The following is an 18,600-nucleotide window of genomic DNA, read 5'->3' as shown; positions in this document are numbered from 1 at the left end:
TTCAAGAAGTATCTGTGGGGGAAAGGAAGGGAGGAAGGAAGGGGAGGTGGTAGGAAGAAGGGAATGGAAACTTTAGAAAGGAAGAAATGAGGGAGGGAGGGAGGCATAAAGGGGGCAGAGAGGGGAAAACGGAGCTCTACTTTCATTTCTGAGTGTGATGGTTGTACATGATAGCCATGGAATGAAACCCTTCTCCTGCCTGCCTCTCCTTTCCCATCTCCCTCAAGTTGCACAATGACCTGACTTGGAAGCAGAAATTCATCCAACACTGCATATCAGAACTGGAGTGCTCTTGGCAGAATCTTTAACGATTTATACCCCATGTTCCAATTTGAGCCAAGGCATATTTCCAAGGGAAGAACAACACAGCACTTCATCTTGATGTAGCTTTTCCCCTTGGTAATTTCAAAGCAGTTTTAGAAACAAGCACTATCATTGTACGAGAGAGGAAACGGAAGGGAGCTAGTAACATTTAGGTAACCAATAGCAAAATCATGGAATCAGTGTTATACTGAGGTGATTAGATAATGATGTGGAATCAGAGGCAGGCTTCAACTGCATCAAATTAATAAAATGGAATTTGGAAGAAATGGAATATGAAAATTTCCGTGTAAAACCTGAAGCCAATGGAGATCTAAGGAATTAAGAAATAAAAATAGATTTATACCAAACTAGATGGAACAAAATTTAAGCAGTTGTTGGGATATTAAGAATGGATTTGCTTTTAAAACAGTTTGGAATAGTTTAGACATTTTCCAGAGCCACAGATATTCTGTGCCAGTTGGGAAATTTTTCCTAAACCAACCTGGCAGACAATTGTCTAATAAGGGAGCTTTGCAGACAAGCTTCCTGGCTAAAACCCAGAGAAGTAAATGAATTTGGGTTTCTGAAGCCCCAGTGTCTCAATACAGAGGGATAGGTATTTGTGTTTCCTAGAGAGATTGACAATAATGTAAATTGTGGTATAACAGAATGTGAGTTCCCTGAGTGTGGGATTCTCCTCGAACTCATGTGTCATAGGACAAGGTGACATCTTGTTTACCTCAATTTGTGGCCTCTCTAAGCCATTTTTGGTCTTTAGCCTCCAAAATATGTTCATTTTAGGGAAGTTGGGATAACTCAAGGAAGTAATTTCATATGTATTAGTTACGATTAGGTTTGGCTGCAAGAAGTTGAACTCTTCTTACCCTTCTCCTCTACAATACAAAAACAAAAACAAAAACAACACAGTGACTTAAAGAACACGAAAGTTTATTTCTCTTTCAAAGAAGCCAGGTAAATAGTTCACAGATTGTAAAGTGCTTCACAGTATCAGGGATTCAGATTCCTTTTTCTTAATTTGCATGACCTTGAATTCCCAAATCACTGCATGGTCCAAAACAGCTGCTTTAGCTCCAGCCCTTACATCTCATTCCAGTCAGGAGATAGAAGAAAAAAATAAAGAGAAGGAAACTCTCCCTTCCTTTAAGAACACTTGCTAGAAAGGAGCCTGGGTGGCTCAATTGTTGAGTGGCTGCCTTTGCTCAGGTCATGATCCCAGGGTCCTGGGATCAAGCCCAATATCCAGTTCCCCACTCAGCAGGAGGCCTGCTTCTCCCTCTCTGTCTGCCTGCTGCTCTCCCTACTTGTACTCACTCTGTCAAATATATAAATAAAATCTTAAAAAAAAAAACAAAACACTGGCTAGAAATTGTTCACACTACTACTTATACCCAGTTGATGAAAGCTTAACTACATGGACTTACCTAACTTGAAGGCAGTCAGGAAGACTGGGAAGGAGTCTTTACAGCAGCATATGCCCGCCTAAATATGAAGTGTTCAATACTATAGAATCAAGGAAAACAAATGTTTTCAGACAATTAAGCAGTCTCTGCCATAGTTTACCCCTTTGATGTCCCCAAAATATATGTGCAAGACCTATTACCTCCCCAAAAAGGAGAGCCACCAAAATTTTATGAAGGGACTGCCTCCAGCTCAAAATCGAGAACAGTGGATGGTATGTAGTCTCTTCGCATGAATCCAGAGGTGATCTCCCATGATCTTGCAACCCACTAATGAAAAACTAGCTATCTGCCCCCTACCACACTCTGTCCGCAGTGACAAAGAACAGGAAAGCCACAATTAAAACTACCATTCAGAAAATGGGAAAACCCAAGAAGTCGCCGTCCATAGCAATTACCAAATCGTGCCAAGCAAGAATAGAGGAGGTCAACTTCTTAAACAGAAGAGGTCAGCCAACCATCCTCTGGGAGGTTCCCCTGTGTCCATTACCCTCCATGGCACTAGCTGAGGCATGGAGCAGTGACTGTGCCCTACGCACAGCTTTCGCAACTGTTTCCTACAGATGCGGATGTGGAGGCACAAGGGTTTTTTTTTTTTTTTTTGGCACTGAATAGTCATAGGCTTTTGAGGGTTAGGTCTGTGGTTTCTTTGGGAATGCAGTTCCTTCAAAAACACGGTAAGCATCTCTTCCTTTTGCCTTCCATCGGTTCTGTGCACAAGGAACAACAGCCAAAGATCTTGTCCAAAAAATGCTGTTTGAATGTGAAGACTCAGGTTTTTACTTACAGACATTTGCCCTCTGTCCCTCCCTCCCCCAAGTTTATGGGTAGTTCATTGAGGCTACCTGAAACCATAAATTTGGGAAGGAAAGCAACACCTTTAATTGGATATTAACTGCTAAGCTGTCACCAATTGTCTAGCACAGAGCTTTTAATGGTACTTACCAGAATGGAACTTAACACAAATTTAGAGCCACTGCTTGTGAGCAAGTTTTTTTTTTTGGGGGGGGAGGAGGATTCAGAACATCTATCTTTTTCACTTTTAAGTTCCCAAATGCCTGGACTGCTAGTCAATTTCGATGGTAGGTCAAAGGCAGGAAGCATATCTCTTGTCACTTTCCTAACATCTTACAAATTGGATAGATTTAGCTTTAGTTTTCTACTCTTGCTGCTGTTCAAAGATTTTAAGATTCTGTAATGACAATACTCCACAAACCCCAAATCCCGATACCAGTTCAAGTTTTAGCTAAGATAGGCAAAATGACTACCTAAAGTAGACCTAATAATCTAATCTAAGACAAGAGAAATGAATTTCCCTTTGACATATCTGTAGGGGATGAGTGCTCCAGGGATGTAGGGTCCCAGGTCACTGGGGCCATCTTCATAAACAAAGCAGCTATACTAATATTAGTGAACAGGATGACTAAGAGCCTCTTATTCTAGACGCTGGCCCCAGAAAAGGTCTTGAGGGAACCTAGACTGCTCTGTAGGCAAAACTCAAAAGTTTTCCACTAATAGAGTTTCATGTGTGTGACAATAGAACATCCATATAAGAGAATGGCTTATTCCCTAATTGAGAGATTGGCTTCCCCTGATTCCCCAATCTGAACCCACAGCCCCGGGGAACTCCTATGAGCTTTACACAAACCTGGGTTCAAATAATCCCTACTTTCATTATTTACTACCTCTGTGACTTGGACAAATTACTTAACCTTTCTGAATCTCAGTTTTCTTAACTGTGGAATAGAGATGAAAAAACAAAACTACCTGTTTGCAGAGATTTAGACATAGAATTGAAGAGAATTTTATGTGTGTATGTGTGTATATGTATGTGTGTGTGTGTGTGTATACACTTTTACATATACATAAAATGGTGTTTGGGATTTAGTAAGTGTCTATAAATGGTAGCTACACTTATTTAGAAGCTTGTGATTATGATGTTAGAGCTTGGGTCTTAATTTGGACAATTTGTGTTTGGATCCTCATACTGTCCTTTGCAATTGGTGTCACTGGGGGCCAACTCTTTCCTTGTCAGTTTCCTCTTCCATTAAATGGGGATCATAATGCCCAGCTCAGAGCGTGGTCATAGGGATTATATGCAAAAGAACAAGGAGCATATAGCACAGCAATTAGCACGTAACAGTCAAGATGAAGTTATCACTTTTGTTTTTATTTTTTATTAAGAAGACAATGTGTGCTCGACCAAGTTTGGAAAAGACATAGTTAGGAAGGAGAGAATAAAACTCAGCTGAACTCCTACTGCCGGGGATGACACTGTCAGTATTATATCTCGATGACTTCATTATAGTCTTCCTCTTTCTATCAGGCTATTATTTTTAAGACGGTGGACCACGCCGTACCCTTTGATTCTATTACACGCAGGCAGTTCCTCACTCTGTGTTACGGAAGGGAAGCCAGAAGTCTATCAGTGTGAAAGTAACTCCCCCATTAGAAACAAAAAGGCTTTGTTAATATCTACCATGTTGCAAGGGACTAGAGAGTAGCCTTTCCTAAATTAGGAGGCTCTGGGATGATCCCGGGGGCGTGGGTGAGTGCCTCAGGCTAGTTCTGCTGAGGAACGTCTAGTACTCATCCCAGTCAATAGGGTATTCTAGTCTCAGAGGGGTTGTGAGATTTGGCAGAGAGCACAAAGCAAGAAATGCAGAAAGAAACACTTAAAAATTGCAACTTGGCACAGGGCAGAAAGAAAACCCCTAACTCCGGATTTACATATTCTGACATACCCAGGCGAACTGAAACAAAGATCAAAAATTTAAATTGGACAGCTACCAGTCAGGACTTATTTCTTCCCCAATGGACTGTGTAGAAATTGGCACCCAAGGACTATTTTTATAATAATCAGTGAGAATCTGATAATAGAATAACAGATCAGTTTGTCATTTTTAATTTCTATACCTCCCCTTACTATTATCACTGCCTAGACATTTTGCATTCGTCTTTAAAATGTAAATTTACCTGCAGCTATTCATTCTGCCTATTCTAAAGCCTGTCAAACAGAGATGAAAGAAAGCTGTACCAAGGCAAGTCTAAGATCTTCGTCTCAATCAGTAAAATCTTCTGTGGAACCTTGCACTACTCAAGCAAGACAGATCTGAGCTCCTGATATGGTGAGAAAATGTGACCTACTTTAAAACCCAGCAGTGTGTGTGTGATGAAATGAAAGTGAATTGTTTTGCTGAAATCTGACACTAAAAATAGGGCACCGGATCCTTCCCCTGCTGGAAAAAAAAAAAAAAGGCATTAAAATGAGTGTGTGTCTGTATGTCTGGGAATATGTTTCCATAGCAACCATTGTCCCACCTCCCCTATCAACAGCATTACCCCTTTCTACAGAAAGAGGTCATATGAACGCCTTTTCCAAAACCCCTCCCAATCCCTTACTCCATGAAATCTAATTAAAGAGTGAAATGAATTTTAGTGATGGTTCTGGAGACTGGGAGAAGTCCAAGGTTGGCGGGGGGTGGGGGGGCGGTTAGAGGAAGATGGCTGGGGAGAGGGACAGGGAGACCTGTCCTTCCACATTGGAGCAGCAACACACAACTCTGTTCTCATGTTTAAAAAGAGCCACAGCTCCCACGCCGAGGGGCTGCAAGGGAGTGATAAACCTGCCAGGCTACGATGTTATTACTTTAATGGATACAGGACTGGTTGAACACTTTATTTCCACCAGGGCTTTTTTACGTGTATCTTCTTCCCTTTACGCAACATCCAATTTTCCTCAGACACCCCCTCCCCCTTTATTAAGGAACACTGTCCCCATTTCCAATCCCACTCACACGAGGGGGAAAGAAAACATCACTGGAGAGAAGAGGTCTGTCTCTAGAATGAGGTGTGTGAGACCATCACATTTATGAATAACCCCCCCCCCAAAAAAACCCCTTTTTTGTATAGATTAGAAGTCAGAAAAGAATGGGGGAGTGGAGTGGTTTGGGGTCTTCCTGACACTCTGGGGAGGTTGAAGCAGATTTGTGCAAACCAGCCTCAGGGTTTTTTTTTGTTTGTTTTTGTTTTGTTTTGTTTTGGTTTGGTTTTTTAGCATCTGCTGGGGACCTCCCTTCTTCCTTTCCAGCAGCTGCCTCCCTCCTCCCCACATCTTTAGTGTCCAGTCAGCAGCCTCAGGCGCCCCTCTCCCTCCACTCTGGCCATCGCTGACCTTGCTGTCTAGGCATCTGCGCCTCCTTTCTGCTTCCCAGTGTTTTCTCCAGGTTGGATGTCAGTCGGCGTTGAGCCGCATGGGGTCCTAGGAGGAGCAGAATTGTCCTCCTGGGAGGACCTGGTCAAGTCTGGGCTTGTCGCGCTGGGAGGCAGGACCACCTGTGGGGCCTCCAGGAAAAGAGAGTCAGTCACACGCACACTTCCACCCCTGCACTACTCAAGGGCGCAGAGGAGGGGCAACGTGAAGAAAAATAAAGGATTTGTCACCCAGACTTGTCTCCACCCTGATGGGCTGAGTGTGTGAGGGCTGTGTGCATGGGGAGAGCGAAAGCCATGTTTTCACAAGGACGGGGTGGCAGGACCCAGGTAGATGGGTGTGAGGCAGCTGGCGGCAGACTGGCCATCCGCAGGACACAGCACCTGCTGTGGCATCCGCAGTGGCCTCTGCCTTATCTGTCCGCCCCGCGACATCAGCAGCAGGCCCCTCCCTGTCCTTGGAGGAGGTAACCAGCCTCTCCCTGCTGGCCTGCAGCAAGCACAAGAGGGCTTCCCTCTTGCCAGCTCACTAAGGCAGCCAGGACCCCCTGAATGGTCAGTAAACCCCCACCACCACCCCGAAGCCTCCTGGAGAAAATCAGGAAAGATCTGCAAGACCAGGTTGTGGTCAAGCCAGAGAAGAAATTTCTGTGCTTTTAGGCTGTGATATATATATATATATAAATTTTTTTTAAATTGTGCTTTTAGTTTTTCTCCCAGGCTGATGTGGCTTCAGGCTTATGGCTTATCCACGATATAATCAAGAGAACTAATATTTACTGAGTGTGCGCTCTGGGCCCAGAATCTTTCCAAGCACTATACATATACTAACTTAGGCTTACGTTTGCCTGTGAAATAGAATCATTCTTATCTCTGTCTGACAGGTGAGATAAGAATATGCTCAAGGTCGCCGAGCTAGAGAGTGGCCAAGTGTCTCCAGCCTCTCCGAGTGGGACTTGCACCTTCCCTGAGAGACGCAAACCACTAGTCTTCATCAGATTATCTTCATTTTTTTTCAGAGTGCTTGGGAATTTTTTAAACCCCAATACGTTTATAGAAATAACATCATTAAGAACGTGCTCGGATGGCGGGGGAAAAGCAGTGGCTGCTAAAATTACTCCTTTGATTCCACACATGCCTGTTTCCACAGTCCAGGAACTCACAGGTTTCACAGAGTGAACATCTAATTCTGTATTCTGTGGGCTTTTTCAGGTGACATTATGAGGATATTTTCATGAGGTTATTTTCTTACTGATTTGAAATGCTGCGCAGCATTCCTTCGGGTTGATGTACCATAATTCACTTAGCCAGTCCCTTCGTTTGGACATTTAGATTGTCTCCAGGATGTCACCATTTCAAAAGGAAAAAACAAAACAAAACCATCTCGGCTCCGATTTATCCCTTTTATTGACTGCATCAGCTGTGTTGAGACAGAGGAGACAGAGGAGAGCCGAGGAATCCATGCAGTTGGAGCCATTCTGATCACCTTTGGCCTGCACCCAAGGTTTACTCGAAGGTTAGAGGTGTGTGAGCTGGAAGGATTTCACAGGTGCTCTTCTTTACGGAAGGATTCGGAAGATACGGAAGAGTGGCCGGAATGCTGTCCATTCTGGAATGGAATGTTGCCACCGAGGTGTCAGAAGTGGTTGTAGATAGCAGAGACCAGTAGAGCAGGTTGAGCTGCAGCCTCGCAGAAGTGTCATTTTTAACTTGGTAACAGATGGCGCACTGGCCAGAGCTCAAAAGGTCGGGGCTCCTTAAACCAACGGGACGCGGGCATATGATTCAAACGCTCTTTGCAAGCTGAGGAGCTGCCACTGTCCACTTGCCAAGGGCCACAATGCCGTGTGTGAATATGCAGGAGATGTGAATTATTTCTGCTCCTCTAACCTCCCTGATCTCTGCTATTTCATTTTCCTAGCCTCAGGTAGAGGCTTTTAAAATAATGAATCACCACCAACTGCATTCCCAACTCCATCTGGGCTCAACTCCTCTGGACTGATAGGAAAACCTCTCAGGATCTAGTGTATGTTTATACCAGATGGAATTCAGCTTAAACCCTGGTAAAAATAATCCATTTTCCCATATCTTTTTTTTTTTAAGATTTATTTATTTGAGAGTGAGAGCGCACGTGCGCATGTATGTGAACGGGGTGGGCAGGGAGGGACAGAAAGAGAGGGAGAGAATCACAAGCAGACTCCCCGCTGAGCGCAGAGCCCAATGTGGGGCTCGATCTCCTGATCCTGAGATCATGACCTGAGCCAAAATCAAGAGTCGGACACCCAGCCGACTGAAAGACCCAGGTGCCCCTGCATCTCCCCATTTCTTGAAAGGCACCTTACTGGCCTCACCCTAGTCCTGGCCCTGCTCTAAAATCACAGCAAGGCTCTGGCTTGATCATTGCCACCCTCTGGAAGTCTACCTCCTCATTAGACTCCAATTAAACATGACATGATTTAAAAAAAAAATTCACTTCCGCTAAAAGGTAACAATAACAATAATGGAAGGGGATAGGCTGACAGTCTTTCCATGACCCATTTGCAAGTATAAGCCTGTGTTCTCCAACTGACTGCCGGCCAGGATTTTTAGACAAACAAGAGGTACAGACAACCCAAAGCATGACTTCTGGCGGACTGGTACTCATGGTTTTAAGCCTGCTGAGAGAATTAACATTCAACAGCTGTGCATATTCACACTGCTAAATGCATATTACACAATATTATCAGACATTCTCCTACGCAGAGCAGCATTATTGGCCCACTGGGTGATTCACGAGGTTCCAACACCAGCCGCCAGGGAAAGAGACCTATCAAGATTGTGGTGATGAGAGAAATTGGAGCACGTGGTAACAGGAAGGTAGACCAGATAGCTTTTCAGGACGGATCAAGAAAAAGCTTTGACAGGATGAGATATGATTTGCCTTTATTTGAAATGTTGCGGGTCTAGAGAACTCGGTGCAATTTGTTCCGTGTATGGAACAATGCGATGAGTCTTCCCACCTGAACAGCTGAGAAAGGAGAGAAGTGAAGGGCATGGAGGAAGCCGGGTGAGTTCATGCTTGAATAAGAGGTTCTCTTGGTAACCCAATCACAGAGAAGGCTGCCAGCCCAGGTCCAGGGATAATAAGCCCCTCTTCTTGAGTCTCAACTAGCTTAGATTTCCCTACACGCTACCTTGACCATGCCTGTCCCTGGAGCAAGAAACTTCAAAGCTTTCCCGGTGTCTGAGCCAGGGTCTTCCAACGTGGCATGTGTGTGTACTGATCAATTGGGGTGTGGAAAACGTTGGGTCTCTGCCTTCGGCTTGGGTCATGATCTCGGGGTCCTGGGATCGAGCCCCACATCGGGCTCTCTGCTCCGCGGGGAGCCTGCTTCCTCTTCTTTCTCTGCCTGCCTCTCTCCCTACTTGTGATCTCTGTCTGTCAAATAAATAAATAAAATCTTAAAAAAAAAAGATTATCTTTAATAATTATTTGGCTTCTGCCTCGATGTCTAGTCTTAAATAGGTTGTATATTAGTACAGCTGTGATGACTCTTCATTTCAACAAGGGCTGTGCAAAAGGTGTCATATTAACAGGTTGCGTGAGCAAAAAGGTTTGGAAGGGACTGGTCTAAGCAAGATAAACCACCTTAGTCTGCCGTTCATGGTCCCCCGCAATGCTCTGTTCTACCTCCTGTCCCGCTATTTCACTTCTCAGCACACTCACTACAGTAAAGTGGATCTGATCAACCAGAGATACCCGAGTTTTTTGTCTGCGTTCGTTTTTAACACTTTCTTGCTCTTGTGTCTTGGCTGCTCAAACACTCTCAAATGAGATTGTGTTCACTTGGATCCAATGACCCTCCGATCGCTTTACCAGCAGAGACTCCAGTCCTTTCTAGGATAGCCCATCCTAAATAAGCTCACCAAGGGTAGCTAAGATGCTCAGAGATGAACAAAACAGAGCCCACCGTTGTCCAGGGAGGCGGTGACTCAGATATAATCAACTCTCGTGGACAAATGCTAGAGTTACTGCCTCCCCCACTCACAGCTGCCCCCAGTGCTTGGTAGACTGCCGAGCATCAGCATCACGGGAACGATTACCAGCCGCGTACCTAGCCACACCAGCCTTGATGATGAGATCTTGGCATCATGAAGTAAAAATAATTCCAGGAGGTACAGTATGGAGATCCGGAAAACTTTTTATCTCCTTCAATTCACACAGTCAGGGGTCTTCCCTGAGGCCAAGGGTGTCATGTATGTTTCTACAACAGGTACATGGCACAACGGTGCTCAGTGGGGGGGTAGATCCAGTCTTCAGTCTGCTACCTTTTGCCAAGGTCCCCACTGGCAGACTGCATTTTCCAAACACGGCAGCCTCAGTATCTCCTATCTGTCTTGTTCTTCTGACAACGTGATCTGGACACTCCTTCCATCTAGTGGTGAGGCTGAAATCCACTCCTTTTAAACATGGGTAGATCTGGGGCTCCCGGGTGGCTCAGTGGGTTAAAGCCTCTGCCTTCGGCTCAGGTCATAGTCCTGGGGCCCTGGGATCGAACCCCAAGTCGGGCTCTCTCTCTGCTCTGGAGGGAGCCTGCTTCCCTTCCTCTCTCTCTGCCTGCCTCTCTGCCTACTTGTGATCTCTGTCTATCAAATAAATAAAACAAAATCTTAAAAATAAAACAAAAAAACATGGGTAGATCTTTGCAATTGCTTCGATCAACAGAGGATGGCGGAAAGGACATGTGACCTCTGAAGCTAGGTCACAAACATGCCATGCACTTCTACGAAGATCTCCCCAGACATTTCATCGTCTGTGGCACCTCCCATGGTGTGCGCCAGTCAAGCTGTGTGACTGTGGGCAAGTTGCCTAAATTCTGGGAACCTTCATTTCCCCATCAGTAGAATGGGGATGATACTAATGCCTGCTCCATGAGGATGAAGTACGGCAATCCACGCGACTGCTTAGTGTAATGTCTGGCATATAGTAAGCATTCATGGTTAGCAATCCTTACGATCACCACCTGCCATTTGGTAAGTGGCCAACTAACATTTGTGCACTAATTAATCAAATTGTGCTATCCACTGACTGAAAAGAAGATAAAGATCCAATTTGTATCCAAAGGCACTGGAGGCTCTTTGTGTCCTAGCTCTGGTAATGCCTCCAGGCTCAAGCCTCTGGCGGAGCACCCCACCTACACAGCATTCCACTGCTGCGCCCCTCCCCCACGGTTCTCGGTGTCTTCCCTCAAACTCCATGTTGGCTCTTGGCATTGGCTTTCACAGTTCACTTTTCCTGAGGGATGCCCTTCAGCTCCTCATTCCCCTTTCAACTAATTTTTACCGGACTTCCGTTCTCAGCCTTGAGGGCACCTCTTCAGAAGCCTTTGCTGACCTCAAGATTAGATAAAGTCCTCACTCTGCTTCCCCTGTTGTGACAGGAGCTCACCATATGGCAATTGCTTGCTGATTTCTCTGTCTCGAGCACCCGAAAGCTCTGGGAGGGCAGGATTTGGGTCCTGTTCACCAGGTCATTCTACATGGAGTAATAGTTACTTAATAAACATTTATTGAACAAATGATTGCAAACGAATAGGAACCCAAAAATATAAAACCCCAAATAGCTACATAATATTCAGCACCATCACTTTAAGAAAACAGAGGCCTGTGTAATACATTTTCAAACGATTTCCATCAAAACAGATTCAGATCAGATCTTGGCACTTAATGGAGTAAGCTTCAGTTATCTGGAAAAATAATTTGCTCACAACGTTTTAACGGAAGATGTTAAGTAAACGCGAGTGTTCTCTAGTTTTTTCATTGGCTTCTCAGATGGCGAAGCTCTTGGGAGGGTGGCAGGGCGGGGCGGGGGGTGGGAAGAAAAAAAAGCACATAATTTCCACAGTGCCGGGGACGGAGCACTGAACACTTAGTTGTACAATCAATATTTGATGATGGACTTGTAGACATTTAAAGCTGAAAGGGACCTTGATGGCTGACGGAAGATTGTCTGATTGAAAATTGAACCGATTAGAAGCCTGGGGAGTGGACCACAGAGCAGCCGTCACTGGCCAGGAGAAGAAGGGAACACCTCTGTTGCTCTGAGATCTGGCCTCAGGTGTCTCTGCATTGGGGAGCTTTCCAGGAACCCCAGCGGTCCCTGCCAAGACTGCATTTTCTGGTTGAACTGCTACAGCTTTCTATATGGAATGAGGAAATCTCTGCAATACTTTTTGTCCAAATGTGATTAACACAGCATTCTGTAATGCTCCTTCCCAAGGAAAGCACACCCTACTTAGGCTGGGAAAACACCCCAAATTTCCATTGTGATGGGATCCACCAGGGTGAGGTTAACTTCAATTATGGGCATAACTCAGGCCATTGAAATCTCCCACGGAAAGATTTCTACCACCCAGCTAAGATTCCACCTTGGTTTGCGGGGCCAGAACCTGTTGGAGCACTCCATGCCCTGACCTGTGCTCATCAGTCTGTTGCCTCTTATCAGAAAGCCCAAGACTATGACATAATGGCAGTACTCCACAGAATGCTGAATGAGTCTCCTCCTTGCCTGGGAAAGCCCTCTTCCAGACAGCATAGGACATATTGGTCTGGGAGATCTCGGGTTAAATTTTTCTGCCACCATCCGGGGGAAATATGGAGGTTGGTATATCCACTCACACTGGGTCCATCATTTCTAAACCTTCCTCAGGTTGCCACCGCCACCCCCCCCCCATCCAAAGGTACCGTCCTGACAGTCCTGCCCCATGAAGTCTAGGATAGGTGATTCAAACACACATCAATTTTAGTAAAATACGAAAAAATGTGGGGATCCAAAGAACCTGAGCGGCTGGGTTGTACAACTCCAGGGGGTGCTGCTCGCACATTATTCTGCCAACAACCTGGAGCTGGCTCTCCTATGTCATTTCTTAGTTCGCTTGGTACAAATGTAATACCTCTAACATTGGATTCCTAGGTGTCTCTCTTGTCTTACAGTCCCTTCCCCTAGGCTGTGACCTTGGATGTTGACATTTCTTCTGCTTAGAAGTATAGCTTGCTTACTTTCACTTATAGTTAAGAAAACACTTTCAAGTACTTCGTATCACTAGAAACTCAATAGTCTTTTGAAGGGGTCAGGCAGTTACTGAAAACAGTCTCAGAGGTCATTGACTTGCTAAAGGTCACCCAACCCAGGAAAAGCGAGTTCTTGACTCCTCATTTATTGTTTATCCCATCAGACAAAGGAGCTTTAGGATGCAAACAGAATTATCCTCATAAGTGCTAGCTGGCTCTCTAGTCAACCTCGAAGTCTCTTGTCCTTATTTTTGGGAGCGCCTGGAAGACTTGTGTGTGCTCCTGCACAAGCCCTTTCAGCTGTCACATGACATCCTCCAGTCTCCTCTTCTCTGCTCTTCCATCGGTCCCGTGGTGCTCGGCTGCTGGTGCAGGCGGTGAGGAGCCCTGGAGCTAGTCCTCAGTGCCAGAGCCAGAACTGCCATTCTGGGTCAAGTCTACCATTCTGGAGTGGAAAGAGGAAGGGGAGGAAGCCAGGGAACAACCCAAGAGCCCCTAGTCTTCTCCTGGGGCAGAGGGGCACTGCTAGAGAATGGGAGGTCTTGACACAAGATTGTAGATCTCGCTCTTTGGGATGACTCTTTTTTCTAATAGTCTAAACACTTCCGGCCCCTTCATGCAAATCATCTGCTGACAGCTTGTGCTTTTAATCCTCCAGATATGCCCAGACACATCTGAATTTCAATCGGAGATAGATTAAGATGATCCAGCCAAGCAACTACCCAGGGTAGCAGAACACCACTGTTATAGATGGGAATGATTGCCACTTAATTCAGATATCCCCCCCACCGAAGTCATGCGAACGTTGGTCTCTTTGCTGAAAACACACAGCATGCTTGAGTGATAAATTTAAAAACCCTGCCAGATTGACCTGTCTCTGTGGACTACACTCAGATAAGCCACCTCCACATGCTTGGTGCAACCAAATCTGAAGCCAAAAGTCACCACTAAACAAATTCTGAACCGGAATGGGGCAACATAGCGCTACTTACTGAGACTGAAGGATTGAATTCTTTTTTGTTTCAATTTCAAACCCTTTCGTATTCCTATCATGAAGCTGCCTCGTTTAGAAAATTGTGAAAGAAAACTGAATCGAGAACAAGAACATCAGAAGAGAGGAAAATATTTTGCCAAGTTCTTTTTTTTTTTTTTATTTTTTTTGCAAAAACATCAAGTCTGTTTTGGCCAGTGGGTGTAAATGAACAAGAGAATCTGTTTCTAGATGCAATTTTTATTAATAGAAGGATCAGTTTATTCCTCGAGTCACTAAATAAATGTTGAACAAATATTTCAAAACAGCTCATTAGCCTGCCAGGTGCTGACAATTTTGATCGCGCACTGATCCTGCGGGGCAAATCAGCTCAGGCCTCTCCAGCCTTGGTTGGCCTCTGGTTTGCTGTCCTGTGAAAGCAAGGAATTAAAGTCGAAGCCTAACAAATATTGGTTAATTGAGTACCTTTAAAAACCATAGGAATCCAGGGGCGCTTGGGTGGCTCAGCGGATTAAGCCTCTGCCTTCGGCTCAGGTCGTGATCTCAGGGTCCTGGGATCGCGCCCCACGTCGGGCTCTCTGCTCAGTGGGGAGCCTGCTTCCTCCTCTCTCTCTCGGTCTGCCTCTCTGCCTACTTGTGATCTCTATCTGATAAATAAAATAAAATCTTAAAAAAAAAATCATAGGAATCGGGTGCCTGGCTGGCTCACTTGGTTGAGCGGCTGCCTTCAGCCGGGGTCATGATCCTGCGGTCCTGGGATTGAGCCCTGAAATGGGCTCCCTCCTTGATAGGGAGTCTGCTTCTCTCTTCCTCTGCCTCTCCCCACCAGCTTGTGCTCTCTCTCTCTCTCTCAAATAAATAAATAAAATACTTAGAAAAATAAAAAACACATGGATCTTTGAAGTTCTTCCTCTGGAGAAGTCGACAGTCAGCTGGAATGGAGAAATCATGCCAGTCCTAGGGATTCTGCCACGCCAGTTTTGCTGCAGTAGTAAGATTTGATCTGAGGAAGGAGTGACTGTTTCATTGTGCCAAACGGAGCCCCACCCAGGCCGGCTGGATTCCTCTCCATGGCAGCTCATTTTTCGCTACTTCTTATACAAGGAAAGTTGTGGGCAAGTGCCAGCTTGAGTGATCAGAGGAGATGCTTCTAGAGGCTGCCAATCAAAGCCTCCTTTGGGGGTAGTCAGACCCGTAAAAGGTGCCTGTGAATTCATAAACACAGGCTAACCATTCACCTCCATCAGCCTCCAAACCAGGGCTTTTCAAACTGGAATATGCATACAGATCGCCTGGGGATTCTAGAAAAGGCAGAATCCGATAAAATCAGTCTGGGAGGGCCGGGTGTGAGAGTCTGCATTGTCGATAAATTGCCTAGGGATGCTGGGGCTGCTGGTCTTCAGACCACACTTTGAGGAGGGAGGTTCTCCTCTGACACAAGAACACAGCATTCATGGCAGGAGGATCTAGGGACAGGGGCAAGTCAGGGAAATGAGAGCCTAGAGCAGGCGGTAAATACACAAGCCATTGTTTACTTTATAATGTAAGGAGTGTTAACAAAGGGTCATGTATGTGCATGCAAGTAGAGGGGAGAAAGGAACAGAGTAGAAGGGCACAGAGACTTGGAAACAAAAAAAGAAAAGGTCAGGCAGAATTAGATGGATTTCTATCCACGGATTCTCCGGACTGGGTCGAGGAAGGAGAGCAGGCCAGTTGGGCATAGCTGTATTTGGCACCTTGGAAAGGGATGGTAGTATTTTGTACTCACTTTCATATTCTGTTTAGTACAGCACTGGTGTCTGAGGTCTTCATAAACGCTGACTGAATGAATGAATGACTCAGTTACTCATTCCACCTCATTTCTTTTTTTTAATTGGGTCAAATATACAAAACATAAACGTGCCATTTTAACCATATTTAGGTGAACAATTCAAGTGGCATTAAGTATACCCACCTCTGTTGTGCAACCAACACCAGTATCCGTGGAAGCTTCTCCTCGTCCCAAGATGACACACTATACTCATTACCGATAACTCCCCATTCTCCCCTTCTCTCCCGCAACCACCACTCTATTGTCTGTCCCTCTCAGTTTGACTACTCTAGGTACCTCAGGAAAGTGAAGTCATAAGACATTTGTGGACTTTGTGTTTGGCTTATTTCCTGAGCATAGTCCATCCATGTCATAGCGTGTCATACCAAATTTCCTTCCTTTTGAAGGCTGAATAATATTCTACTGTGTATTTATACTACATTTTGCTTGTCTGCCCACCTGTCGATGGACATTTGGGTTGTTTCCACCTTTTTGGCTAAGTGAATGGTGCTGCTCTGAGCGTGGGTGTGCAGATATCTGTATGAGCCCCTGCTTTCAATTCCTCAGGGTAAATACAGACTCAGAAGTGGAATTCCTGGGTCATATGGTTTTTCTCTGGTTAACTTTTCTGAGGAGGCTCCATCCCATTTCATTTCATTTTAAAATTTAAAACCTTAATTAAGTAGTACAGGAGATAGCAATTTAAACATCTAGGTTCTCCTGGTTGGGAGAAAGGAGGAATGACCTTCAAATCTGGTGATTTATAAAATGGCTTAGCTTTGCTTCACCTCCCCTATAAGATACCCTGAAGGTGAAGCTGGAAGGAGGGCTGGAGGTCACATCAGCTCACCCAGCCCGGACCATTTAGCAAGGGGACTGTCAGGCCTTTGCATTTCTTGACCGACCAGCCCATGCCTTTCGGGAAGTCTCTCTGCCCACCCACCAGTGCAGAGAAGAGGGATGGCCCCGTGTCAGTGCTGCGTGGCTTTCCTCCCACGGGCGAGCCTAAGGAAGGCAAAGCCAGCAAGGTTCCTTATGCCAAAGGCAGGATGGTTTCTGCAACTGGTGACTCTAGCAGTAACATTTTCCAGGGAGCCAGTCTAACTCAGAGACAGCCAAACCTCGGGAAGCACAGCCGGCCCAAAAAGAGAGCGCACTGAGGGTGTGGCTAAGGCCCCAGGGAAGGCCTGGTCCAACAGCTGGAGGCCATTAAAATGTGGCAAAGGCTCCCTTCTTTGTTCTCAGGATCAATTTAAAGTGCTACCAGCCTCTTGGGCAGGGACTTCAATTCCAGGAATAGGGACTCAGGGCTCTCCAGATAGAAACCTGACTCAAACACAGGATACCATTTTTAAAAAGTTCTTTTTTTGAAATAACAGACTTAAAAAGAAAATCGTGCATAGTCCCACCCCACCCCCCCAGCAAATTCACTGTTTTCATTTTTCCATATTCTCCTCCTGAGCTAATGCAATTTTTATTGCTCTTTTTACTCCATCAGTCATGCCTGGATTTCTCTTGTCTCCTCCCCACCTCTGAAGGCAGTTCTACCCAAAATGTTGTCATTTGCACGTTTCTGGGATCAGAGGGGGAAAGAGCAATGGCTCTCCTTCCTTCTCTGTGTCTCTTGGCTCACTCTCCCAACACACACACACACACACACACACACACACTCGCGCTCCTTCCCTCCAGGTGCCTCCTTTCTGTTGGGGATGTGTCTCCAATGACTAGCTGACTCCAGGACTTTGCCCACCTTCTTTGGGAAAGGCACTTGTTAGGAACAGAAATGAGCTCTTTCAGCCTCCTGCCCCGTCTGGTTGTGAGCCTGCCCAAAGCGTGTCATTGCAGAAGGATATGTCAGTACGGTTGACCTCCTGGAACCCAGCCTGGGCACGTGGCCCTGGGCCAAGATCGCTCCTCCCCACTCCCTGCTCCCATTCAGGCTCCTGCTCCAGACTTCTCTCTCTCTCCACTGATAACAGCTCTCAGAGCCTGTGCTTACATTAAGTGACTATGGGAAGGGTTTTTGAAAGGATTTATAGTGTTTGTACACCATCATAATGCAGCCCATCTTTTACATTTCTCAAAGTCTTAAAACTATGACTTTGGTATTCCTAGCAGGCACTGGGTATGATTAAGGATTGTGGCTCTTTGCAGTACCTCTAAACTAACACCATTCAGGTTCCTGCCCATAACAGGACCATGACACAGGCCTTGGGGGCTTCCTGCCCCTCCCCACCCCCACAACTTCTGTCTCCCACTTCCTGTGTCGCTCACTCCCAGTTCTTCCTTCAGTTCTGAGACCCCCAGTGATGCTCCCCGGCTGCTCCATCCAACCTCGCCGCACATCCGGGCCTCTTGTTTCAGGGGACCTAGCTATTTCCTGGGTGTTGGCTTGCTTAGGGTTTCTCTTGGGGTATTTTGTATTATGATTCCCGTACCTGTCATGGCTTAGCAGAAGATGTGCAAACCAATATCTCAGAAATGGGCAGGCAGGGGAAGTTAGGACACAGGACTCAGTCTGGAACTTTCCATCCACTGAGTCTGGACTAACACTCATTGTCCTGGATCCCTGTCTCAAAGGGGTTTTTTTTTGTTTGTTTGTTTTGTTTTGTTTTGTTTTGTTTTGTTTTTTTCATTGATCAGCTTTCTCCTTTTTAGTGAAAAGAACTGTGGTCTAGATTAAGTTCAAGGACCCAAAAACCAATGTTGGAAGACTAAATAATGTAACTTTGAAAGCAGAGAGGCCGTGATTGGAT

This window comes from Martes martes (assembly GCF_963455335.1).
Source record: "Martes martes genome assembly, chromosome: 4".
NCBI classification, from domain to species: Eukaryota; Metazoa; Chordata; class Mammalia; order Carnivora; family Mustelidae; genus Martes; species Martes martes.
This window is presented reverse-complemented; position numbering follows the sequence as displayed.